At 35.2% G+C, this 26,990-nt stretch overlaps 1 protein-coding gene across 2 annotated transcripts in view; it reads right to left on the reverse strand.

Moving 5' to 3' along the window:
- LOC111507564 (homeobox protein PKNOX2) overlaps positions 1-26,008 on the reverse strand; it is a 146,723-nt gene extending 120,715 nt beyond the window's left edge. The window contains exons 1-2 of one of the 2 annotated variants that reach the window (XM_074170680.1): positions 25,696-26,008; positions 23,952-23,989 (exon numbers count right to left, since the gene is read on the reverse strand). The gene's annotated coding sequence lies outside the window, so the exon portion shown is untranslated. The remainder of the gene's footprint in view (positions 1-23,951; positions 23,990-25,695) is intronic. The other variant, XM_074170679.1, reaches the window with a different exon arrangement.
- Between the last annotated feature and the right edge of the window lie 982 nt (positions 26,009-26,990).

Raw genomic sequence — 26,990 nt, forward strand, 5'->3', positions numbered from 1 at the left:
AGTTCATCACTCATTACATTGGAAGCTGCTTTTTTTATCTGCCCCACATGACCAAGCTCGCGAAACTGCTTCTCTATTTTGCTTATGGTTCCTTGAGATATGGGCGGTAAATCAGGAAATATCTTATGAAATAGGTGAGCTACTTCCTGTTGTGTTCGGGTTTTATTTCCGTAACAAATCATTTGTAAAAGTGTTATTTTATGCATTTCTGTTAATCCTACCATTTGTCAGACTTGAAATTAACGAACTTTAAACTTGATTTAAAATACTGACAACTGATGTTGTAGCATATACAACAAGTTGACAAGGCGTTTTAAACTAACGTTGCCACGGAGATTATTTAGTTTTTTAAAAGATACTACTTGACAAGAACATTGCTATGGTTTTTGGTTACTTTCTTATTATAATACTTCAACATGAATGGTTTTAATTTATTTTATTTTAATTGTTGTAATAAACTTGAAAGCGGTAACATTTTTGAATAGGGAATGAAGAGACCTTTTAAACGATATATCACAAGCCTATACTTCCCATTTAAAAATTCGGGGTTGTACCTGATATTCGATGGGGGTTGAAGGTAGGGGTAGCATTTTTAATTGAAATATGTCAAGTTATTTTAACAAAACATGCAAAACGGTACATATTGAATTTATTTCATTTGGCTTTGTTTTTGAAATATGTATAAATGCAATTTAGTGTTTTTTTTATTATAATTTTCTGATTGTAACGAATTATACAAACTTCACTATTACCAACAATATCAAAAAATCCGTTAATATCATCTGTTACACGATTTGTTGTTATAGAACTAATATGAACCATTTTCAGCGGTAAACACGTGGTTCCAATTCTTTTGTGCTTCCACCGGTCGTTTTTTCCGCTACTACGCTTTATCATCGAGTATATTTGCTCGGTAAGCGATGTTTAATCATACTACAAGGTCTCTTTACTTTTGATTTCAGTTGTTGATAAAAAGTGGATGGTAAACAGATTACACTGGTTTGATAAAAAACCGGGATAGGATTAGGTCCCATTACAAACAGCGTAGCGTTCATATCAATTATGAAAAAATATTTGCACAAAACGACGTTTCACGAGTTCGACGTACTTGGATTAATCTTTTGTAGAGTCATAAAAAACAAAAACGGGAGAAGCGTCCTAAAGGATATTTGTCAGGAAAGCTCTAAGCTTTCAAATGGCTCAAACTTCTGAATTTGTTCATTCATACCAACTATTATACATGACCATAATTTACAAAAAAAAATTACATAATACAGAATTATCTTCAAAGTCACGACACACCTAACACATCTTTTTGAAAGCAATACCCAGTGTACTGTATCATTTTCGAAAAATATAGAGGTGAGAGTGAAAAATTACGACCACTTCCTTTTGAAATCGATATTAGAATTGATAGATGTATATCTATAGTTTTCTATACATAAGGTAACTCCAAGCTTGAATTCAATACCAATTTCTCGAATGGAGCATCCAGCTTTCGTACTTCTCAAGATGCCGACTACAAGGTTCAACAAAACGTTGAAAAATTCACTGGAAATAAATTAAATGGTAGCCGGGCGGTTCGACGAGGGTGGTTTGTTCACTCAGTCAATCGGCCGATGTGTGAGTCGATGGTTCAAGCCCTAGGCTGCGACAAAATGATGTAGCTCTTCGTTTGGGGGTCTCCCAAAGTGTTATCAGTCGATTGTGGCGGCGTTTCCGTGAAACTGGCAGTCCAGCCGAACAACATCCAGGGCGAGGACGCGCTACAACTGCAGTTCAAGACCGATTTTTGGTCTCAACCGCAAGAAGACAACCGACAATCACAGCACCTGAATTGGTTAACGTGTTGCAGCAGACGCACCAGGTAACCATTGGTCGTGATAGTGTCAGAAATCGACTGCATGAAGCAGATCTCCACAACAGAAGGCCACTTAGATGTCCACCTTTGTCGAAAGGCAATCGCGGTAGAAGATTAGAGTGGTGTCAAGAACATCAAAACTGGGATGCAAATGATTGGGCCACAGTTTTGTTTACAGACGAATTCAGATTTGGATTTCATCCAGATTCTCGTCGAGTAAGACTGTGGAGACGACCTGGAAATAATGAACGTTTGAGACACGTCCAGGAAGTCCACACATACAGAGGTGGTACAGTAATGCTATGGGGCGGAATCATGAGGCGGCAGAACCGATCTCGTTTTTCCAAATCGCTCCCTCACAGCTCGACAGTACCTCGACACCATTCTTCTACCTATCGTCCGTCCGTTGGCTGGTGCTGTTGGTGAAAACTTCCACCTAATGCACGATAATGCTCGTCCACATGTCGCGCGTCTAGTGACTGACTGGCTCACCAACGAAGGAGTTGATGTATTGCCATGGCCAGCACAATCACCGGACCTGAATCCCATCGAGCATGTGTGGGACATGCTTCAACGAAGAATTACTCCGCATATAGGGAACATTCACACAACGTTTCAATTGAGAGAGCTTTTAATCGCTGAATGGGCAAAGAAGAGCTATATTTTTTTTTAGTTTTGCTTATATGCGCACTCAGTATTTTTGACCATTTAATAAATTTTGTTGTAAGTTACATTCGTTTAGTAATCACCCGTCAACTTTTTTTTCCCTAAAGCGATCTAAAAAAAATTATTGCCATTTTTAAAAATATCCCTAGACTTTTCCGATGTGTGTATTTTTTGTACTTCACTGAAACAGTAATATTATCCTTTCGTTCGCCCTAAGAAAGCTTTCGCTAATGAAGGAAAATTGTCATTTCGTCAGTGATTCACTAAAAAAATGATTTTAAAACATAATTCAAATGATAATATATTACATACCATATTTGTAATATTTGAGTATTTGGAAATACCATTTTGGTATCATCGTGAAATATACCATGAAACTAAAATATAAGTCACACATTCCAAAAAAAGGATGGGTTTTTCAGTGAAACATCCACCAAGTCAGTTAACAAATGAATAAATGAAGAAAAGAGAAATGGAACTTTCTATGTTTTTTACCACTTTTATTTGTAACTAACGTTACTGCAGTTTCGTCCTATATGGACATTTTCAAAGTTGATACCATAAACTAACAATGGTTCATTACATTAGCCCTTATATACCACCCCTGTAGGTACTAATAGAGGTACTTAGCTTGATTGAGTACCTGAATTTACAGTTTACAACGCGGATGTGCCAATTTAAAAACCGGTGAGTAAACTAAATCGATTTGATCATTTAACAGGTTGCACCCGCAATGTTTATGCTTGTGAATTTCCAAGGATTCTAAATAATTGAGTTTGCAACCCTTCCTTGCATAGTGCAGAATTTCCGTATCGTTTAGATTCGGAAACTTGTGGTTGCACGCCAAGGAATGGTTTGAAAACATGAAATAATTTTTTCCTAGTCTAAAGGACCGTTTTTGTAAATGTCGGCCACATTGTCCCACATAAACACTATTACACTGCGGACACTTAAGCTTATAAACTCCAGATTTCTCTAACTTGTCCACCTCATCTTTGGCATTGAAAAGAAAAAGAGATAACCTGGTATGTGGTCTGAATGCTACTTCCACATTGTTTTTTCTGAAGAAACCCGCAATTATCTCTGTTCTATTTCCAAAGTATGTTAGAAATACCCATTTCTTGAGTTACAATATTTTTTCATTAACCCAAAGCTTCAGGTTTCCAACTTCAAAACTGACGAAATCCAATACAATCTTTGAACCATTTTCTTGATGCTTATTTACGTTATACAAAGAACCTACCTGCATCAAGATTCTAAGTTTAGTAGCTTCGCTGTACGTCAATCAATAGGTGCCCACTTATACAATTTATTGTTAGTTGATGCGGTTTCTTATTCGAAAAATTGCAATATAAAATATTTTATGGGTGTCTGAAATGAATTATATGCCGGATGTTTCACAACGATTCTCAAAAAGTTCTAGCCATCTTTACCATGTGAAGGTTAGGTTAGGTCCAAAGTGAGTGGGCCTATTCGAGCCTCCACAGTCACCTGCAAGGGTTTATTGTGGCTCACACCTATTCACACTCGGCCAAATAAACCCAGCTTCTTAACGAAGCCTATTAGTTTGTATGGTGAGTGGTCTTTCAGGTCAGATGGTAGGAGTACGGCCCTGCCGAACTCTAAAAACCTGATTCGGTTCCCAGCGGGGCAGGCATGTGCTCTGCTGTTTCATCATTTTCCAAACAGAGGCGGCACAAACTGTCTTCCTACAGTCAGAGTCTCTGCATAAGATGATGACAGTGACCTGTTAACCTGTAAGAAGGCCTGTTAAACATTGTAGTTCATCCCTACTGTAGCTCAACAACTGTTTGATATCAAGCTTCGAAGGGTGAATATACACCTTGGAGTGAGCCAATCCTGGAAGATTCTGCCAGAGGTCCATAAATCTTCTTGCCATTCAGGTGTTCAATCTTTGTTTGGCAAAGCCTAAAACGATAAATTGATGGATGTAGCCGTTACTACGTGGTAGGAGATCATGATGAAAAGAGAAATGAAAATTTCTGTTTTTTACCACTTTTTATTGTAACTAACGTTACTGCAGTTTCGTCCTATATGGACATTCTCAAACTAATACAATAAAAAAAATTTGCTGTATTAGTTTGAGAATGTCCATATAGGACTAAACTGCAGTGACATTAGTTACAATAAAAAGTGGTAGAAAACATAGAAAAGCCTAAAACGATGCCAATGATAGGTACTGGTCCGATAAAGCTGCTTGCAGCACCCTTCTTTGCAAAAGGGTCAGCAGCCTCATTGCCTTCCAGGCCAGTATGGCCAGGAATACAGACCAGATACCATCTGCTAAGTCTTCCTATCGAGGAAAAAAGTCGTTTTTGGCAATTTGCTACGACGTTGCTCGGTAGGAGCCAAGAACTTTCAACGCCGCTTGATTGTCCGAGAATATTTTTATTGACTTGTGTATGAGGTTGGATTTTTCCAATCTCTCCGCACACGATTGAAAAGCGTAAATTTCCGCTTGAAATACAGTTGCATAGGTTCCTAGGTCTGTCCTGGGTCTGCATTAGAACCTGAAGGTGTTTTTGATCCATCTGTGAACCAACAACTATGTGCTCTTAATATTTCCTTCTCCCAGGGGATCCAGTCCTCTCTACTGAGGAACAGTACTTCATAAGGCAGTTCGTAGTTGACGGTTGGAGGCATAAAGTCAGAGGTTATTTCCAGAATGCTGTGACTTCAAGTGTTAAACAACAGTCTGTTGCACTCTGATTGTCGATTCATAGTAGAATCATATTGGACACTGGGGGTCCAAAGTAATAAAATTCACGTACAAATTTTCAAATTTCATTCGTTGGACTCTTTAAAAAAATATATGATTGTCTCTAAATTGCTTTCCTCTTGTAATACAGCGCATCTCATTATGCAGATGCCTTCTAAATATACAGTATCCATTGGGTTGCCCTGTCATTATTCTAAACAAATCTGGAACAGTTATTCAGTTTTTTCTCGGATGGTACCTTCTAAGGTTTTTCCTTTTTGTTACCAGGTATACTTTTCCAGTGTTTCTTATTTACCCATTTCCTATGGTTTTGTACCATGAACTTTGATGATAGATTTTTTTGTTACCTGTTATTTCTGGCAATCCAGGCAATCGCAATTGTTGTTAACATTTATCGCTGATATTTTCAGGAGCTTTATCTTTGTTTAAATTAAATTTCGATTTTCGAACTAGACTATTTCAACCAACTTTAATCGCTATTCATTTCATTTAAAGAAAAAAGCTGATATAAACTTTTCAATCAACAATAATACTCAATGAAGATGATCATGGGACAATTTCCAATATGAAACATGTATGTTTAATTTTGCGAGACATTGGTAAACATATTCGAATTACATAGTTATCATGTGCCTTAATCATTTTCACTATGTCGGTAAGTAACCCCATAAATGAACAACATATTCATTCGGAACTCGAGCAGCCCGTGACTATTCGCTTCAAATGATTTCCCGGTTCATTCAGTCCAAATACTAACTTTCAAATTCCTTACAGGACACATTCAAATGTGTCTTTGCGACAGCGAGCAAGCGAATTTCGGTGTTGCAATGTTGGTTTCAAATATCGATTATGTGCAAAATGAAGTCCGGTAGTCATGCAATTATAATATCATTAGGAACTAACGATTTTGCGAACACATCAAGGGTCGCGGAGATGCAGCTTTTAAATTAGTTCAATTAAATTCTAGATCGAGCAACCACTTCAATATTGTTCCCCCTAAATTCATTAATCGTTTCGAATCCAGTAACGTACAAAAAAGGAACAGCCCCGGTCGTTTGAACGAAATTATTGTTATGAAGACGGTGATCAAATCTACTATATTATTTGTTATTAGCAATACGGCCCGCCCGCCTGGTAAGAAATATCGTTCGATAGTATTGCTGATATTCAGTTGTACGATAATATTATACAGTGCATTTCTTTAATATCCCCCCCACTTTTATTTTTTGAAGGAGTCAACTCAAAAATTGAAATTTGGGATAATGAAATTAATGCATGAATACTTTATTCTGAAGTGAAATTGACAGAAGAAACTGGGCGCCGTCTGAAAAAAAATAAATGGAAAGGGGGGTCTTGTGACAAATATTTTTGAAGCTCCTGACAAATACTTCACAACCCTAGAATGTAATGACAATATCTTCAAATACTACAAAATGGCAGAACTTTAATTAATTGTCTGAATACATTGACATTTAACTACTTAATATTAGGTAATAAGCTTGAGGTCAGTTCAGAAGATGCTCGAAATGGTTGCCTTGAACTTCTCTTGACATATGAACAGCCTATCCGATATTTCACGCCGAACATTTTCGAACACAGTAACGTCAATATCCCTACAAATATTTATTATTCTCTGCCGTATATCCAAGATTGAAGCAAGTTCAGTTTCGTACACCTTTTGCTTCAAATAGCCCTATAAAAAAAGTCCAAAAGTGTCAAATCTGGCGAGCGAGCTGGCCATTCTGTAGGACCTCGACGGCCAATCCAACGACAGGTAAAAATAGTATCCAAATAGTTTCTTACTTGTCTGGAGTAATGGTGCTCCATCTTGTTGGAATACAATATCCATATCGAATTCATTTTGATTCGCTTCGACGATTTCAGTGATGAGAGGGTCAACAGTAGTTTCAAGCATATTCAAATACAGTTCCCCTATTAAATTTTGATCGATGAATAGAGGTCCTATAATATGGTTTCCCAATATTATAGCGTTTCCTGCCCAAACGTTAATTTTTTCTGGATATTGGATATGTGTTCCCCGAAAAACCTGACGGTTGGTGTCACTCCAATATCGGCGATTTTATCTGTGAACATTGCCGTTAAGAAAAATTTTTTTCGTCATGATTTCGCAGAATTCTGGTCTTCGATCAGGGTCATCTCCAGTTAATTGGTGTACCATTTTAATTTTGTATGGATGATACCTATTCCTCTTCAAAAGTCTCCACACAGTAGAAGGAGACACCTCACAAACATTTGCGACGGAATAAGTAGACTGTTCAGGATTTACTACCATCTCACCAATTATTTACACTTGCTGTTCTTCCGGAATGGATGGATGACCTGGGGGCTTTTTGTTATGTACACTACCAGTAGTTGTGAATTTGGATACAAGTTCCCTCAAACATTTTCTACAGATAGGACGATTCGTAAAACGTTCATTGAAATTCCTTTCGGTCTCGTGAAAGTTACGCGTCGCACCGTAAATAAAAATCGCTTCAATTTTTTCGTCCAGTGGACGAGAATTGACCATTTTAGAGATTGTTGAAGTAGTCCCTCTCTACTAGTGAAAGCGAAAAATAAATGAGAATATTCTAACTGAACAATGATGTTCATTGTCGTACTGATATTTTATTGTCGTTTTTATAAACAAAAAATAACTTAACAAACCTTATCGAGTTGTTAAAATTGCCATATGACGAATAAAAAGGAATATTTCTAGAAATATCGATAACAATGTGTTTGTCTTCAGGAAATTATTAAATGTTTCGCCATTTTGTAGTAGGTGGAAATATTCAAATTCTAGGGTTATGAAGTATTCGTCAGGAGCTTCAAAATGACGTGTCACAAGACCCCCCTTTTCATTTTTTTTGCCAGATGGCGCCCAGTCACCATCTTGAAAGTTTAATCTGTCGATTTCACTTCAAAATAACGTATTCATGCATTAATTTCATTATCCCAAATTTCAATTTTTTGAGTTGACCCGTTCAAAAAATAAAAGACGTGAGGACATTAAAGAAATGCACTGTATAATTTGTTACTCTTAGTTTCTGTTCGATACGAATTTCATTGTTTTTTTTTAGATTGTATTTTCTGTTGAGCCCACAGATGGAGTATTCGTAAAGAAAAGGGTAATTGCCTTTTCCTACTCAAACTTGTTCTTTCACTAGAGTTGAGTCCAGCAATGCATTCGTGGTCCAACCTGGCACCACTGAAAAGATTTATGGCGGGTCGAAACGTTGTCTGATTTCGATTAGTTGTCGTGCAATGAAAGCTGCAAATCAACAGAACAAATCTCGTCGAAACAGGTCTGCCTGGTGTTTGGTCACGAATTTTTTCTTTTTGGGCAGTGATTTCGACTGAATATTTCATATATCACAATATATTTATGTAAATTATTTCATTTCTGTCATTATTCTTTGATGTAATGAAACTAGGGAGGACTTGGAGTGGGGCGAGATCCATATATAGTATACGATAAAAATTCGATATTGAAAAAATAGGCGTGTTTTGAAAGAAATCCAGGAACTCGTCAACTTTAAATTTTGACGGCCCATCTCATGATATACATATGAGAGACGTTTCGTCACCGGTGTAAGAGCGATGACGTAATCGACAATTTTTTGAATGCAGGGGTTATGTGGTACCTCATTGAAAAGGTCTACTAATCGTATATTCAACGGTATGATTTTTTTCAATATGTATTAATACAGGGTCAATCGAAAATATGTATTTAGAAGAATGAAATTACAATACTCATTCGTTGAACTAAATTATGCTAAGGACCGCCACTGAAAATTGTTGATTCGGACAAAGAAATGCATTGATTGATGAAAGTTCTACAATCTACTTGAAATTAATCGATGTCATTTTAAGTGAAGTGGCATTTAAGCGTTCATAATTTGGCAATGAGACTTACAGAAACCGAACGAATCGAAAATATAATTATGATTGGCTGTAGAGATGAAGTAAGGAATCAGGCAGAAGGTCAGGATTCATTCAATACTAAATCCCCAATCGAGAACCCGTTTTTCAATTAGTAAAATTGAGAGAAAGTTTCGAGAAACGGGCCATGTTGAAGATCTCCCTGAAAGTGGTGAAAAATCAATTTCAGAAGCCCAAAAACTTGACGTGGTACTTGCGTTTCAAGAAAACCCCCATACCATCTCGTGGCAAGTCGCACTAGATAATAATTTACGCCAATTGACTGTTGTTAGTTAGAGTATTGAAAAAAAGTGGCATCCGTATAAAGTTCGTCTGGTTCAAGAACTGTTAGAAGATGACTTTGACAGAAGAGTCGTATTCTGGGAAATCATGATGGAACGCTCTAACAGAGATCGGAGTTTCATACAAAATGTAATATTTTCAGATAAAGGTATCTTTATGCTTAACGGTCACGTAAACCGTCAGACGTATCATCGATACTGGGCAAGAGAATATCCACATTGGATTGAGGAGCAGCACAGAATATCCACAAAAAGTGAATGTTTGTGCCAGAAGTTTAAACATCCAGATAATAGGGCCATACTTTCTTGAGGAATGCATTTCTGGTACTCGGTATCTACACTTTCTTCGGGGTTATCTGATGTTACAACTGAATCAGCTATTTCCAAATAGAAATAATTTGTCGTTCCAGCAGAATGGAGCGCCCCCACAGTACGCCGTTGATGTACGAACCTACCTGAATATTGTTTTCCGAGGTAAGTGAATAGGAAGAAGAGGCCCGATAGAATAACCACCAAGGTTTCCGGATTTGACGCCGTTAGACTTTTTTATGGGGATACTTAAAAAGCAGGATTTACCAAAATCGACCAGTTGATTCAGAAGAGATTGCACAAATAACCCCCAAAGTTCTCGAGAACGTTAGAAAGGAATTCACTGCCCGGCTTTCACATTGCATCAGAAGGTCATCAATTTGAACATTCATTATATTTTATTGTATTTTGATGAATGAAAAGTTTTGGTTCACCCTGTATAAATAAATATTGAAATAATTATATCGTTGAATAGACGATTAGTAGACCTTTTGAATGAGGTGCCACATAAAAAAAAAGTCGATTACGTCATCACGCCAACACCGGTGACGAAACGTCTCTCATATTTATATCGTGAAATGGGGCGTCAAATATTAAAGTCGGGTGATAACTGTTATCCCCCGAAGACGATTGTGGATAATAACAATCGAAACGTCGTGACGTAACTTGGTTTTGAATCTTTTAATTTTTATTTTTCATTTCTTGGGACTCATTGCTGAAGACGAATTTTCGATGAAGATGAAGATGTGTAGATCATGCATAGAAGCAACTTTCAGACACAAACTGGAAGAAAAAACCCTCTCGAAACAACTACTTTTACATAATCATATAATGAATTATAAGAACGAACATGATCTCTGAATTATACGAAAAACCCCTTTCTTTATATGGCGCATTTGGCCAGTTCTCCTGTAAGACCGAACACGGATCATTAGTTTTTGAAAACATTGCATCAAACAATTTTAGCGGGTTAGTTCGCAATATCATTTCCTCGATACCTAAAGGACAAAAGATTATATTTTTTGCCGACTCGATGTAGCACCAATCTCCAATGTAAATCCATTAGAATTATTATCAAATGAAGGTCGAACTGACAATGTTGCGTGATAAAATTTGTTTATTCATTTCAATTGATCAAACAAGGGACATGAGCAATTCCAGTCCCCTGTAGTTGCCCTTCGCTAAGCTATTTCTGGCAATAAAACCATTTGCTATTACCCTGTTAAACACTGAATGATACTGACACTATGCCATTTGGTCGAAGAGATTGCATTATCCTGCTCGAGATAATAGAGTTAGAAGAGTTGAAAATGTGAAAAAATTGTCGAAAAAGCGGTTTCTGGGATATGTGAAATTTATATTATGGATATCTATGTTAAATAATGTTTTGAATTTGAACAGATACATCGACATCTAAAATGAACAAAATATGTACCACAACACACATCAAAATAAAGTCAATTGAACCCGGAAATCTACATTAGATGGATAGTTATTGGTTGCTTCAAAAGTTTTGTCCGTTTTTATGAGTCTTCTTTAAACTGTAATATCTTAGTGAATACCAATTCAATTTAATCAAAATCAGGGCTATTTGGATCAGTGCACTTTTGTCAACGTAACAACTCGATTAATACCTTGAGCATAAAAATTAGAGAATGCATTTCTTTAATGTCCCACCCCCTTTTATTTTTTGAACGGGTCAACTCAAAAAATTGAAATTTGGGATAATGAAATTGATGTATAAATACTTTATTTTGAAGTGAAATTGACAGATGAAACTTTCAAGATGGCGACTGGGCGACATCTGGGGAAAAAATTAAATGGAAATGCTTCACAACCCTAGAATAATTAATAATTGCCTTAATACATTGACATGTAAAAACATAATATGAGGTAATAAGCTTGAGATCAGTTCAGAAGATGCTCGAAATGGTTTTGCTTCAAAGAACCCCATAAAAAAGTCAAGAGGTGTCAAATCTGGCGAGCGGGTTGGCCTTTCTGTAGGAACTCGACTGCCAATCCAACGACCAGGAAAAGTGGTATCCAAATAGTTTCTTACTTGTCTGGAGTAATGTTGCGGTGCTCCATCTTGTTGGAACACAATATCCATATCGAATTCATTAGGATTCGCTTCGACGATTTCAGTGATGAGAGGGTCAACAGTAGTTTCCAGCATATTCAAATACAGTTCCCCTGTTGAATTTTGATCAATAAATAGAGGTCCTACAATATAATTTCCCAATATTCCTGTCCAAACGTTAATTTTTTTCTGGATATTGGGTATGTGTTTAACGGAAAACGTGAGGGTTGGTGTCACTCCAGTAACGGCAATTTTGTCTGTGAACATTGCCGTTTGAAAAAAATGTACATTCGTCACTAAAACAAATATTGTGGAGATAGGTAGGATGCCTTGTAATGGTTTCCGTCATGATTTCGCAGAATTCTGTTCTTCGATTAGGGTCATCACAGGGTCAGGGTCATGACACCTATTTCTCTTCAAAAGTCTCCACACAGTAGAAGGAGACACCTCACAAACATTCGCGGCGGAATAAGTAGACTGTTCAGGATTTACTACCATCTCACCAATTATTTGCACTTGCTGTTCTTCCGGAATGGAGGGATGACCTGGGGGCTTTTTGTTATGTACGCTACCGGTAGTTGTGAATTTGGATACAAGTTTCCTCAAATATTTTCTACAGATAGGACGATTCGGAAAACGTTCATTAAAAATCCTTTCGGTCTCGTGAAAGTTACGCGTCGCACCGTAAATAAAAATGGCTTCAATTTTTTCTTCCGATGGACGAGAATTAACCATTTTAGAGATTGTTGACGTGGTACCTACCTTTTTACTAGTAAAATCGAAAACTGAATGAGAATATTCTAACTGAACAATGATGTTAATTGTCGTACTGACATTTTTTGTCGTTTTTATATACAAAAAATAACTCAAAAAACCTTATCGGGTTGTTAGAATTGCCATATGGCGAATAAAAAGGAATATTTCTAGAAATATCGATATTAATGTGTTTGTCTTCAGGAAATTGTTAAATGTTTCGCCATTTTGTAGTAGGTGAAGATATTGACTTCATATTCTACGGTTGTGGAGTATTCGTCAGGAGCTTCAAAATGATCCGTTCAAAAAAGAAAAGGGCGGGGGTATTAAAGAAACTAACGAATTAAAGAACACTTTATTGTGAGATTTTAACTAGTTTTACAAAAACGCAACACGAGTTTCGCCATACAAAGGCTTCTTCGGGCGTGTATAGACACGTTTTGCATTTTTGTAAAACTGTCTCACAGTAGTGTTCTTTAATACGTTAGCGTAAAAATTGTGTGCTCGGGATTCGATGAAGTCAACGAAAGCCGCTTTTGCCTGGTCCTGATTGGCAAAGGTTCTAACGGTGAGAAAAAGTTATCGAAGTGCTTGAAAAAATGGTAGAGGTCTGGGGAGTACGGTGGTTGAAGCAGACGTTCAACGCTTAACTCGTTTAATTTTCGGACGGTGAGTGAAACGTGCAGACGGGCGTTGTCGTGAAGCAGAATCGGACCTCTTCTGTTGACCGTTGCTTCTAAAGTAATTTTCGGTACATTCCGTCGATTTCCTCTCTCCTGTGATGGTTTGAACCAGTTACCACCATACAGTAACAATGGTCTTTATTTGGTGGGTTTTCGCCTTTGGGAAGTGCCTGGGTGACTCATTGGTGTCCAAACACTGTCCTGAACGTCTCCTGTTGTCGTAGAAGACCAACTTTTCATCACATGTGACGATCTAATGCAAAAAAGGATCGTTTTAGTTGCGCGAAAGCAAAGACAGACCTCGATCGTTTAAATCGTGGGGCACCCACTTTTCGAGCATTTTAACCTTTCCAGTACGATTTGAACTATCAAAAACCACATAGGAGCTGACACCCAGTTCTTCCGCCATCCCACGCACCGTTTGTGTTGGGTCAGTCTCCACCAGGGTCCTCAAATCCTCGTCCTGGATGACTGTAGGTCGACCAATTTGGGTCTCATCTTCGAAGCTAAAATCTCCGGAACGAAATTTCGCAAAACAACGTCGAACAGTGCGTTCATTAACACTAATCATTGCCAAATGCCTGGTTAATTTATAGGGCTGTTTCGGCAGCGCTTTGGTTCAATTCGTATTCGTAGAGAAAAACTGGCCGAACGATATCATATAGTAATTAGCTGAAAAGAGGCAAACACTTAAAATTATCATAAAAAGTGAACAGCATCAATGTACAAAATTCTCTATCGATCGGAATAGAATAAATATTTATTCAGATATGGAGCTACATAAACCATGACATTAAAAAGAAAAAACTTTTGAAACCACCTACTAAATAAAATGTTTAAAAAACGTTTGGAAATGTATTATGCATTACCTTCAACTTTATTTCTTTTCGTATCTATCAATTTTATATCATACTAGCTGACCCTGCGAACTTCGTTCCGCCTTAGAGGCAATAAAAAAGCACATTTTTTATTTTATTAATTTAATTTTTTTCATTAATCAAGTATTTCAAGTATTTTTATTAGGTTGCACTCTTTAGTTAAGTACCTTGTGATACACGACATTTTTGTTTCATTATCAGGCCCAAGTATAAACAAGGCAGATGGTCTTCCGACCCGTGAACAAGCCACATATAATTGACCATGTGAAAAACATTGATTTTCCAGATTCAGACCACAAACTTTCAAGGATTGGCCTTGTGATTTGTTAATGGTCATGGCGAGTGCAAGACGAATTGGAAATTGAAGTCTTTTGAACTCAAACGGCATATCACAGTCAATTGATTTGAATGAATGCATTGTTATAATGATATCATTCTGAATTATGTAGTTTAGGTCATCTATATCTTTATTCTTAGCCGCTAAAATTCTTATGCCGTTAAATCTTCAATAGTTTGAAGATTTAACGGCAATTTTAATGCTGAATGATCCGTACGGCATCCTTCTAACAATGTGGCTGCTATTCCAGAAGAAGCAACTGCAAGCGCAATGTTGGATCTAGCACGAACAGTAGCTAAAATTAATGACATCAGGAATGTCTTACCAGTTCCACCAGGGGCATCCAGAAAAATGTAAACCACCATTTCCATAATCAATTGCCTTCATTAACCATTGACAAAATTACGTTTAGCTGACATTTACCTTTTTTTGTTATTCCATGTCAGATGCGTTATTGCTATACCACGTTTTATAGTGACTTCTTGGTGACTTTACGGAACGCGGTCGGACGAGATGAAAAGTATCCTTTGTCCCTCTCCTTGTTCTACGCTACCTCTCCACCAATTTTCAGCCAAATCGGTTCATCCGTTTTTGAGTTATAGATAGTGTAACTAACACCACTTTCTTAGATTTCAAGAATTGTTTTTGAAAGTTGAATTGTGAAAGTTCCACATTTTTCTGGAGAGGGTAGATGGACTGCATATAGACTTGTGCATATTGCCAATTGCACAAATCAATTTAATGCAGAGTGCAAGTGACTGTTGGTTGATACACCATTCTGGAAATGACCTCTGACTTTATGCCCCCAACTGTCAACTGCCTTATAAAGTACTGTTCCCGAATAGAGACGATTGGATCCTCCGTGAGAAGGAAATATTAAGAGCAGATAGTTGTTGGTTCACAGATGGATCAAAAACATCTTCAGGTTCTGGTGCAGGTGTTTAAAGTCGCAGACCCAGGACAGAGATATCAACCTGCCTAGGAACATATGCGACTGTATTTCAAGCGAAAATTTACGCTATTGAATTGGTTGCGTGTAGTTTGGAACAATCCAACCTCATATACAAGTCAATAAAAATATTTTTGGACAGTCAAACGGCGTTGGAAGCTCTTGGCTCCTACCGAGGCTTTGCCAAACAAAGATTAAACACCTGGATGGCAAGAAGATTCATGTACTTCTGGCAGAATCTTCTAGAATTGGCTGACTTCGAAGCGTTTATTCACCCTTCGAAGCTTGATACTAAACAGTTGTTGGACTATAGTAGAGATGAACTACGATGTCTAACAGGCTTTCTCACAGGTCACTGTCATTTGAATCTTCATATGCAGAGACTCGGGCTGTTAGAAGACAGTATGTGTCGCCTCTGTTTGGAAATAGAGCACATACTTTGTGCCTGCCCAGCTGGGGACGGAATCATACAAACTAATCGGCTTCGTTAAGAAGCTGGTTTTATTTGGTCGAGTGTGAATAGGTGTGATCCACAATAAACCCTTGCGGGTTGCGGTGGAGGGTCGAATAGACCTCCTCACTTTGAACCTAACCTAACATCCACATGGTAAAGATGGTTATAACTTTTCGAGAATCGTTGTGAAACATTCTGCATATAATTTATTTCAGTCACTCATAAATATTTTAGATCGCGATTTTTCGAATAAGAAACCGCATCAAACGACAATAAATTGTTCAACTTTTCTTATGCCTACCATACATTCCGTAAGCCCATATCTACGTCCATATGCTTAGAAACTGAGCATGCTTGTCTAGATCGTACGTATTATACGTTTTATTAAAAAATCTTATACGAATGTAATTTTTTTTGTAATGGAGATCCTTATACAGATGTAGAAAGTCAAAACGTTATAGTTCACTTAGATAAATAATTAATGCATAAATTCAAAGTATTTTTCACTAAAAAATGTATTTCTCAGTAAAGTTAACATTACAATTTTTATATTTTTCAGATTGTGGAACGTGAAAGAATCCAAAAAAAAGATATAAAAAAATAAAAACTCTCTTATCAAAAATAAAACATTTTCATTTGTCATAAAGTTACAAACAAGGTTCTGGACATTTCTCTATTGATACTAATGCCACATATTTTTTACCGTCAATCCAACAAAAATATGAGGAAAATTATTATTACAAATCAAAAAATAACTTGGACAATGACAAAGCTAGATATAATATATTTATATACTTATCAAATTTATAAAAATATTCCATGTGTTTAGGTTAGTATATTATTTCCTGCATTTATATTTCAATATTTCAATAAAAAAGTAGTCATTTTGCGTTTGTTTTTCTGATAACCACGATTAATACTTATATTAGGAATATTCCTCTATTTTTTCGAAGTCGATTCTCAACTATTTATCAACTTTTTTGTATTAGTGTAATTTTACATTTTCTGTGGCTTATTTCAACATCCACAAAGTACACTGAGAAAAAAATTTCGCAATATTATTTTTTCATTTACCGACTCTGCACACCTACCATTCTTCAATATGATACGCTCACTGACTGAATTAGTAAAAAAACAGAGCCGTCCTAATTTATTAAACTGTACGAAGGGGTGAAAATAGGGAGGAAATATTTAAAAAAATCGTAACATAAAAAATCGACTTTGTACACCTACAAAATTGAGATATGTTATCCCTGATGATCTATTCGACAGAAAAAACTTCACGTCATAGTTTTCCAGGCCGTCTGAGGGGGTGAAAATGGGGTGGAAAGTTGAAAAAATCGTATCTTCGAAAATTGAGTTTGTACTCCTACAAAATTAGGAGATATTATTTCTGACACCCGATTTGACGAGAAAAACTTCACGTTATAGTTTTCCAGGCCGTTTGAGGGAATGAAAATGGGGTGGAAACTTGAAAAAATCATATATTTGAAAATTGAGTTTGTACACCTACAAGATTGTTACAATTGTTATAATTAATAAATAGTGTAAAATATTTACAAAAACATGCTTTTACTCTCCTTTGCTTTGGTTTTACAGTTTATGAAAATCAAGAGGCTGATATGTTTCTTTGAGACTATTTATTACTAAAGTTCAATCAGATATGTATTCATATAGAGCATATGAAAGATACTGACTTTGCAGCGTTGTCAGATTGTTTCCGAAGTATCTAGTCCTACATACATTACACTAACATTTATCAATTCATTACATTAAACAACTAATATGGTGCAAAAGTTTCCAGTCTTCTCAGAACTGAAAAACTCTGACACGTTGTTTTTGTTTGAGATATGTTATTCATGTTGATCTATTCGACAGAAAAAACTTCGCGTCATAGTTTTCCAGGCCGTCTGAGGGGGTGAACATGGGGTGAAAATATAAAAAAATGTCTCAACATAAAAAATCGACTTTGTACACCTACAAAATTGAGATATGTTATTCCTGATGATCTATTCGACTGAAAAAAAATTCACTTTATAGTTTTCCAGGCCGTCTGAGGGGGTGAAAATGGGGTGGAAACTTGAAAAAATCATATACTTAAAAATTGAGTTTGTACACCTACAAGATTGAGATACGTTATTCGTGACACCCGATTTGACAAGAAAAAATTCACGTTATGGTTTTCCAGGCCGTCTAAGGGGGTTAAAATGGGGTGGAAACTTGAAAAAATCATATATTTAATATTTGATATTTTCACCCCATGTTCACCCCCTCAGACAGCCTGAAAAACTATGACGTGAAGTTTTTTCTGTCGAATAGATCATGATAGATATCATATCTCAAACTTGTAGGTGCACACATTCAATTTTCGAAGATACCATTTTTTCAATTGTTCACCCCATTTTCACCCCCTCAGACGGCCTGGAAAACTATGACGTTAAGTTTTTTCTGTCGAGTAGATCATCAAGAATAACATATATATCTCAATTTTGTAGATGAACAAAGTCGATTTTTTATGTTACGATTTTTTTAAATATTTCCACCCTATTTTCACCCCTTCAGACAGTTTAATAAACTAAAACGGTTCTGTTTTTTTTTACTAATTCAGTCAATTAGCGTATCATATTGAAAAATGGTAGGTGTGCAGAGTCGGTAAATGAAAAAATTATAATGCGATATTTTTTTCTCAGTGTACTTTGTGGATGTGGATAACTTCACACTCGTCTTATATAGTATTATAGTATTTAAAACTTTTCGGCATTTTCAGACCATGGAAATCAGAATTCTCTAACATTCAATGATTAACGGACAAAAAATTGGCCGAGTCAGTATGAAATAAACATGAAGCTCATTTCAAATGAGATTACAAAAAAAATTCCTATACTTCTTCATTTTTACATCAAAAGTTGGAACAGCTCAAAGTTTCTATTAGGAACATTGAATTATAATGAATATTACTGGAGTTTTTTCCCCAACTTATAACTTTTAGTTTTAATCTTCTTCTTTGAAGATGATCACTTGGTGATCGAAACACGTGTCGAGGTGTTAAAAATAACGATTTGGTGTTGGGGAAAAAACTCCAGTAATATTCATTACTACACCAATGGTTCCAAACAGTGCATCATAAGTACATTGAATTATACAAAAATAGATTTCACGGGAAAGTTGCCCATAGACTTGAGCACGAGCGAAGTCTAAAAATTTGTAAGCTTTTTCTGATAAATAAGTTATATTTTTCATTCAATAAGTTCAACAAAAAAACTCGAAACAATTCAGATAGAATGTCCAGTAGTATAATTAGGATACAATTTTTCCATTAACTCTGGAGTAAAATATTTCCTAAAAATAGCTTTTGGGAAAAAGCGCCTAGAGTTCTTGGTTAAAGAAATATTAACGTAACCCGGTTAAATAGTTGAGGAATTGGTAATTTACTATAATCAACTTAAGTTAGCTATATTAATTTAATAGTGTATGTAGGCCATGACAAACAAAATTCATATTACGTGTAGTGTCAAACTATTATTCCAAATGACTAAACATACGACTCCTATTTTTGTATCTAAATAATATTGTCTCTACGCAAAAGAAATAGCAACGAAAACTTTATTATATTTTATGATACAAATCATGAAATTATAAAACAACAAAAATTAATTGGCGCTCCGGGGCGACTTCATTGTTTCCAGTGGCGCATTCGCTTTTTCAGCTGCAGGAAAACCCGGAAAACCTGCAGCACCACATCATCTGAAGATCTTGATCTGTCAATGTCCTCTCTTTCATAAAATGAAATGTAGGGTGTCTCCAGAGGCTCCAATAAATTCAATATATCGCCAGAACACTTCGTGACACGACTATCGTCAAACTTAAACCAGTCCGCCAAGGCGTAATAATGACCAGATTCAACGCCAGAACCACAATGAACAATGACTGCATGAAGATTATAATAGAAATTGTTTTGATTTGTGTCGAAAATACACCGCCCCAAAAAGTTACAATTACTTTCTATGGACCAGTTTGAACAAAAGGGTTCTGTAGAAAATCGTTTTTAAAAATACACGTTCCTAGCAAGTATAATGAAGAAGTTCAACTTGAACGTTGTTTGATTGTTTTTGAAAAATGGCAAACCAGTAATATTAATATTAGGACAGCTACCGGTTGTAAAAAGAGTGTTAGGAAGATTTTATTGAAAAATATAAAATTTCTACATTTTTGAAACCAGATTATAGTTTAAAAAATCCGTTTAACATTTTGCAGCAACTTTTTCTTCAAATGGAATAGTACCCAAGTTCCAAAAATTTTGTTTTCTAAGGGATTATGTTCAAATAGTTGGACCATATTTCTGTAGGGAAATTTGACAATGAGATTTAGGATAATATGGACCTAAATATGAGACTAAATTTATGGGATCAGTCCCGAAATATAGATAATTTTTTTCTTCTAAATTACGTATTTCATGATATCTAATTAGATGCCTAGTTTCTTCATTTTTCAGTCTTATTCTGGTACTAATAAAAATAATAATTGTACTTCCTCAGAAGCATTATTTCCAAATGGTGAAGAAATAAATATCACGATCCATATGCCACGAACTCAAATCTGAAGTTACAGGAAGCGATTCTATTATTTTAATGCAGAATCTGTAAAGCACCATATTTCTCCTTATATTCAAATTATAGCTAAACAGCTATAAACATTTTAGACATGTACGAGAAGTCGAATGGTAAGAAAACAGACACGACGATACGAGCGCTACGGGACGCGGCGAGGTTCAGAGATGGAGTTAGCAAGAATTTTTTTGGGGGTGGAAATTAAAAAAAAAATCCATTAAACTAACTGTTTTCACAATAAAACTTGAAAAATAATCAATGTTTTCCACAATTACTTATGCAAAATATTTTGTATATGACCATATGACCGTTTCTTGTTGGTTGAAGAACTCCAATTTCATCACTTTCGAACCAATCACGGTTGACCAGGAACATTACTCAAAACATTCGATTGTGTTTTGAATCATTTTCATTCGAAAATAGTCCTTAAGACTAAACCTAAACGTTCGTTTACAAAAAAAAATGAAATTAGAAAAACAAGAATGAAAACATGGATTCGGAAAGTGAAACAAAGGGTATCCCATCAGAAATTTGCAATGTGGCGACGAAACTGATATTTTCCAAAAGTTTGTTACATAACAAAATCAAAATAGACGGAAACCAAAATAGTATTTTGTTCGATGGATGACCTATTTATTTTATGGAATTTCATATTAAATAATATAGGATAGAGAAAATAACTTTTGTCTAACTTCCACTAGGACTTTTATTGGTTACCACCAGTTTCGGTTTATTATTCCATTCTCAAGTAAACTGATGAAGTTTGACAAACCTGTTTTTCCTATCCTATATTTGAAAAATTATTGTCATACTCATTGGTAACAAAATTGTTGAACACTCCGGCATATAAGTAAATACATTCAAACATGTTACTTTTTCCTTAAAAAGTTATTCAATATTTTTCAGTTCTGTTTGCAGCAATCGATTGTTCAAAGTTGGTTGCAAGGGAAATCCTTAAGGTGGCTTAAATGATTTATTTTATTTTTTCTGTGTTACAGTAATTTATTTTTTCTGTTTTACAGTAATTTATTTTTTCTTGTACTTCACCATCCTGTATATTTAAAGGATTTGCCATGATGAATTGAAGAAAAACGTTCGGTTTCCAAAATACACCTACACTGTTAAAATTGAAAGTTTTGTGGGCGATTTTGTCGATTTTAAGAAAGTCTAACTCAACAAAAACGTATAGAATCTCTTCGTTCAACTTGAGGTAATGTAGGATTAAAGAAAAAGTCAGTAATAAATCTCTTGAAGCACGACCAAAATCAGCTGTGATTTCGAAAAGCTTCGATGGCATGGGCAAAAAATTGGCATGAGATATATAGTCGAAGTAAACGATATTGTGCACATTTAAAGTTGGCGGCACTCTCAAAGTCCAAAAAAGCAATAGAAATAAACCGGCAGCGAAGTAGTCCACGTGGGCTGTAGACTTGGGGGTTGGTATTGGATAATTTTTACTAATCGAGTTTTATGATTAGCTGAAGACTCATAAAATTAAATTTGAAGTCATGTGACGAATGGGAATCAAGGAATGCGGCCTTGGTTATCACTGTCGTGTTCAGTTCAGGAACTGACCGCGATTTCAGTGTTGAAATTCGATATTGGTGCAATGTGAAAAAGAGATACCGGTGAATAAGTTTCGGATTCATTTGAATATTGAAACATCTCATCATATTGAAAAATCTACATCTCAAGTTTGGTTTCGAGGGAAACAAACTATTACAAGCAACATCAGATTTGACCGAAATTCCTTGCTCAACTGTACGTAAAATAATCAAAAAAGAACCTTATGAACGCAAGATGCAATGTGATACAAGATTACCAAAACCTTTAGTCAATAAAAAAACAATATACGACTGTTACAAAAGCAATGAGATTCCTACAACTGAAATCATAAGGAAGAAATTGAATACTTAGAGCCATAACGTGAGCTGCTGTGACAAAACTCTTCAGAATTGGATAAAGAAACTAGGATTCAGATTTGAAATAATAAACAAACGTCAAGCAGTTATGGAAAGCAGAATAATAGTGGGATTGCCTAACAAATACTTAGAACAAATAATTAAATATAGACAAGAACAATGGCAAATTTTCTATTTGGACGAAACTTGGTATGACACTCACGACATAGTTACGAAAGGGTGGTTCGAGAATGTATGCGCCTAACATGCCTGCAAACAAAGGATCGCGACAAATCATTGTGTTGAAATTATGTGGAAAAAAACTTGAGGACTGCATCATAAGAACATGGAAGCTTATTTTCGAGGAATGGTTTGAAAACACATTGATTCCAAATTTGGATGCGAATAGTGTAATAGTTCTTGACAACCCTTTCTATCATTCGTGACAGCTCATCAAAGTACCGAATAAAAATTCGAGGAAAGATGGAACACAAAGTTTTTTAATGGATAACAATTTGTATTTTGAAGATTACTATACCAAAAACCAACTACTTCAAGTTTTACAGACAACACGTATGGACACACCATATTGAGACTTGCCCCCTATTTTTGTGTGTTCAACCCCATCGAGTTGATTTGGGGAAAATAGAAACAAAGCATTAGGCGTAAAAATAATTTTCCAAAATTTGATAAGAAGGTAATAGAGGTAATTTAAGAAGAAGTATCTAATATTACCAAAGAAGACTGGCAAAAAAGGATTACAAAAGTAATTTTAGTTGAAAAAGACTATATGGAGATTGGACACTTACATATTCATGGTGGGAATGAATTTATTATTGCTTCAAATGACGACAGTGGTAGTGAAACAGAGATAATGGAAGAGGAATTATTATCAGAAGCTTTCGAAGAAAGTTAGTGAAGTGTTTTTGAAGCGGTCGATTGTATATATATGTAAGTAAGTAGTATTCAGGAGTATTTTCAATTATCACCCTGTTATTTGAATCCCTACTTTCCCACTCACCTATATAAACGAAATTAGAATTAGAATAACGAAATTAGTTAGCTCCCTAACTTTATTATTAAAAGGGAGTTGTTGGAAGGTAGCTTGCAATATATCATTAACTTGAACTGTACCATTGAGAAGAAGCGCCCCTTGACATATCACAGACTGTAATATATTGGATTATGCATGAACAATCAGGTCTAAAATAATCGGCATATTTCAGAAAACACTTCTGAGAAAATGATCGCAAGTGTTTTCAGCTTCACCAGACATATTGCCACGATTTTTTTAGAGGATTGAAAACACTTTACTACGAATCGTATACAACAATTTGTTGCATACCATCCAGAGTACCACCAAAGACTTCGACTAATAAAAAAGAAACAACTAAAGTATTTATGTTTCTTAGTTACGGCCACTATCTATCAACTAATACGGAAAATTTTGAAAGATAATATCTGAGATTACTTTGCTCAAAGGTATTGCAGAAAATCTGTCATTACTTACCGCTGTTTGCCAATTTTTGCTAACATATCATGTTTTGGCTGCAAAAAATTATGAATATCAATATTTTTACAGTCAGGTCGCACTCAGCACATTGATTAAATCAACAGTGATATCGAGACTGGTCTAACTATACTGTTATTTAGGAACTACAAAAACTTTTGGACATTGATAGATTTACCCTATACTGGGTACTAAAGTTACTCTAAAAGCCGATGAGTTTGCCATCCACAAACTGCCAGCTTCATATACTTTAAATCGGTAAGGAATCGGGTCGGGAAATTAGCCTTGTTAGGTGTTATTTTCCAGGTGGAAGAAATAGAGTGGTGAAGTTAAAACAAAAATGGTATGTTGAAAAGGATAGTCTTCGAATTGATAAAATCCCTTGATTTGGAGGAAAAATAAAAGTCAATTTTTCATACTACCCCTGAAAAAATTAATTTTCTAAACGAATACTTCTGTTATAACAAGCTGTGACTCATATAGAAAACAACTGTTGAGGCTCTCTGCGACGTCAAATCAAGAGAATCATGTCAACCGATATTTAAAGGCTTTGGAATATTGACCGTTTGTGCGCTTTTAGTTTCAGAACAGTATGTATAACCACCTGCCGTTAAGCAGGTGGTTATATCAGTACTGAACCAAAATTCAAAATAACTTTTTGTGATTTTTCCAAGAAGAGCAGCCTAGATGTTATGATCTATTTTTTTCTCATCCGTACTGAACCAAAATTCAAAATAATTGTTTGTGATTTTTCCAAGTAGAGCAGCTTAGATGTATTTTATTTTACGTGTGATTTCCCCCTGAGCGTTTTCTAAAAATATCGGGTTATAATAGATGTTTTCTTATTTTTAATGTTGTTTTTTAAAATAATGATGTATCGCAAGTGTCAACTTTCTAATTGAAAATTTAGGGTCTGCATCCCTCATTCTAAAGATGTTGAATTTAGGGATGAAATTTTCATGCAATAGGATGTAATTTTTAAATCTAAAATTACACAAGTATTCGAGGATTTTCACAGATATGTCCAATATATAAGTGAACCAATCAATTCTTTCGTACCCAATTTCGCTTGATTTGCAATAACAAAATAATAATCATATGGTTCATCCAAAATTTCACAACTAACTGGCAAGTACATTATTAGTCACCTCATTTCTATAAAAAATCCCTAGGGTATGTTTCATGACTTTGAATGTATGATAATTTTTCAATATATGTTAGGTAAAATGAGCATTTATTGATAATAAATATGTACCTAGGTATAATTCTTAAACAATGTAACTTGCACTTTTCACCTATCATCACAGCTATCCTTGAATAGGTATGCTACAATTTACCACTGGAATTGAAGGACCTATATCCAACCCATCCAGTATCTTGCATTCAATGTTGCCTATAGCTGTAATGTACAGTTCCTCTTATGAAGTTATTACAGATGATTAGGGTACAATTAGTGTCAATTATAAAGCGTTGGTAGTCGGATAATTATTATATTTATCATATATTACTCTTGCTTGAATTTACACGGTAGTGTAAAATATTATCCTTTCCTCACCTTCATGCTAATGGTGTTTACATTCCGAAGATAACATAACCTAAATAATTCAGAGCTAATGTGTTAAAGGATAAAAAAAACAAGGGGAAAAGCAAACCATTTAGCACATTTTCTGTTTCAACTTCCATGAATAACTTCAAAAATCAGAACATGATTTGGAACGTTATGTTTTGAGGAAAAAATACTTACATATCTTCAAAAAACTTCGAAATCCATTTAAACAAATAAGTCTCCCAATTCACTCACATTTCACAAAATATTTATATAAACCGGGCAAGGTTAATTTGACGACTCCAAAAAAAAACAACTGACACCAAATACTGAGAAAATAATTTCCCGATTTTGATTGATATCACTCATAAACAATAACAATGCATCTCACGCACAAAAACATGTGAGTAGTATTTTAATTTAGAACAAAATAACCAGTGTTTACATGTCACTCTTACAGTAACAAATGAGTTTCTGTCTAGACTTCCAAGACGTATGTCAATATTCGTCAAAATCAAAATGGCTACGCCTTTAAATTCTTATCACAGACAAACGTCTTCACTGTTATTTCACCCAACGGTATTTAACGACAGCGTCAAATCTTCTGTGACGTACTTCTTTACCTGCTAGTCCTAAAACACGCCCAACACTTAATATCATGGTATTAATTTAAATTTTACCGCGAAGTACAACTGGAGATTTATTGTTTTCAAGCTGAATTTTTAAATTATAAATTTGCGTTTATTTTATTTTCCTGACATGTGTTTAAAATAACAAAATACGATAGAATTTATTATGTTAACGGGCATGCGCCTTTACAATAAACTGCATTTCAAAAATTTATTTTATTGACTTTTCTTAAGAATTCCGAAGTTGTCATTGTATGCACAGAACATACAGGTAATATTTATCCATTCAGCAGTAGTTCGGAATTGTTTTATTTTTATTTATCTAGGATTATGGGTATTATAAGATTACACCTAATTTGAAAAACCATGGGCGTACATTTAAAGTTATTTATTTTAATTCCATTTTATATTGGTTTTATAATTCTCTTGTTTTATTCAATAATAAAAAATTGGACAAATAGCGAGAGAAAAACAGGAACAAATTTATAAAGAATTGAGTAAAGAAGGTGAAAGATCTTCGATGAAAAATTATTTAAATAGCACCTATTAAAAAACTCGAAGCTAATTTAGGGTACCTACCAATTGAATTAGTAATACGAACAAAACGCAGAAAAGGAACAAGGACAAGTTCCGTATTAAACACAAATACCACTTGCAGGTCAAAAAGACTGCCAACAAACCATTTCTATATAATTCTAATTCAGCTAAGGGAGAATTTATAGGGGGGAATGGGGTAATTACCCCCGACATCATCATTCAATACTATTATTTTATTATACTCTGTAATTAGTTATAGTCCCTAATCATAAGCATTTACCGTTTCTTGGGACATTAAACTGAATTGAAATGAACCTCTGGCGTAGA

The sequence above is a fragment of the Leptinotarsa decemlineata genome, unplaced genomic scaffold (genome assembly GCF_025532065.1).
Source record: "Leptinotarsa decemlineata unplaced genomic scaffold, Ldec_3_MD MMD2_P_RNA_scaffold_9, whole genome shotgun sequence".
Taxonomy (NCBI): Eukaryota; Metazoa; Arthropoda; class Insecta; order Coleoptera; family Chrysomelidae; genus Leptinotarsa; species Leptinotarsa decemlineata.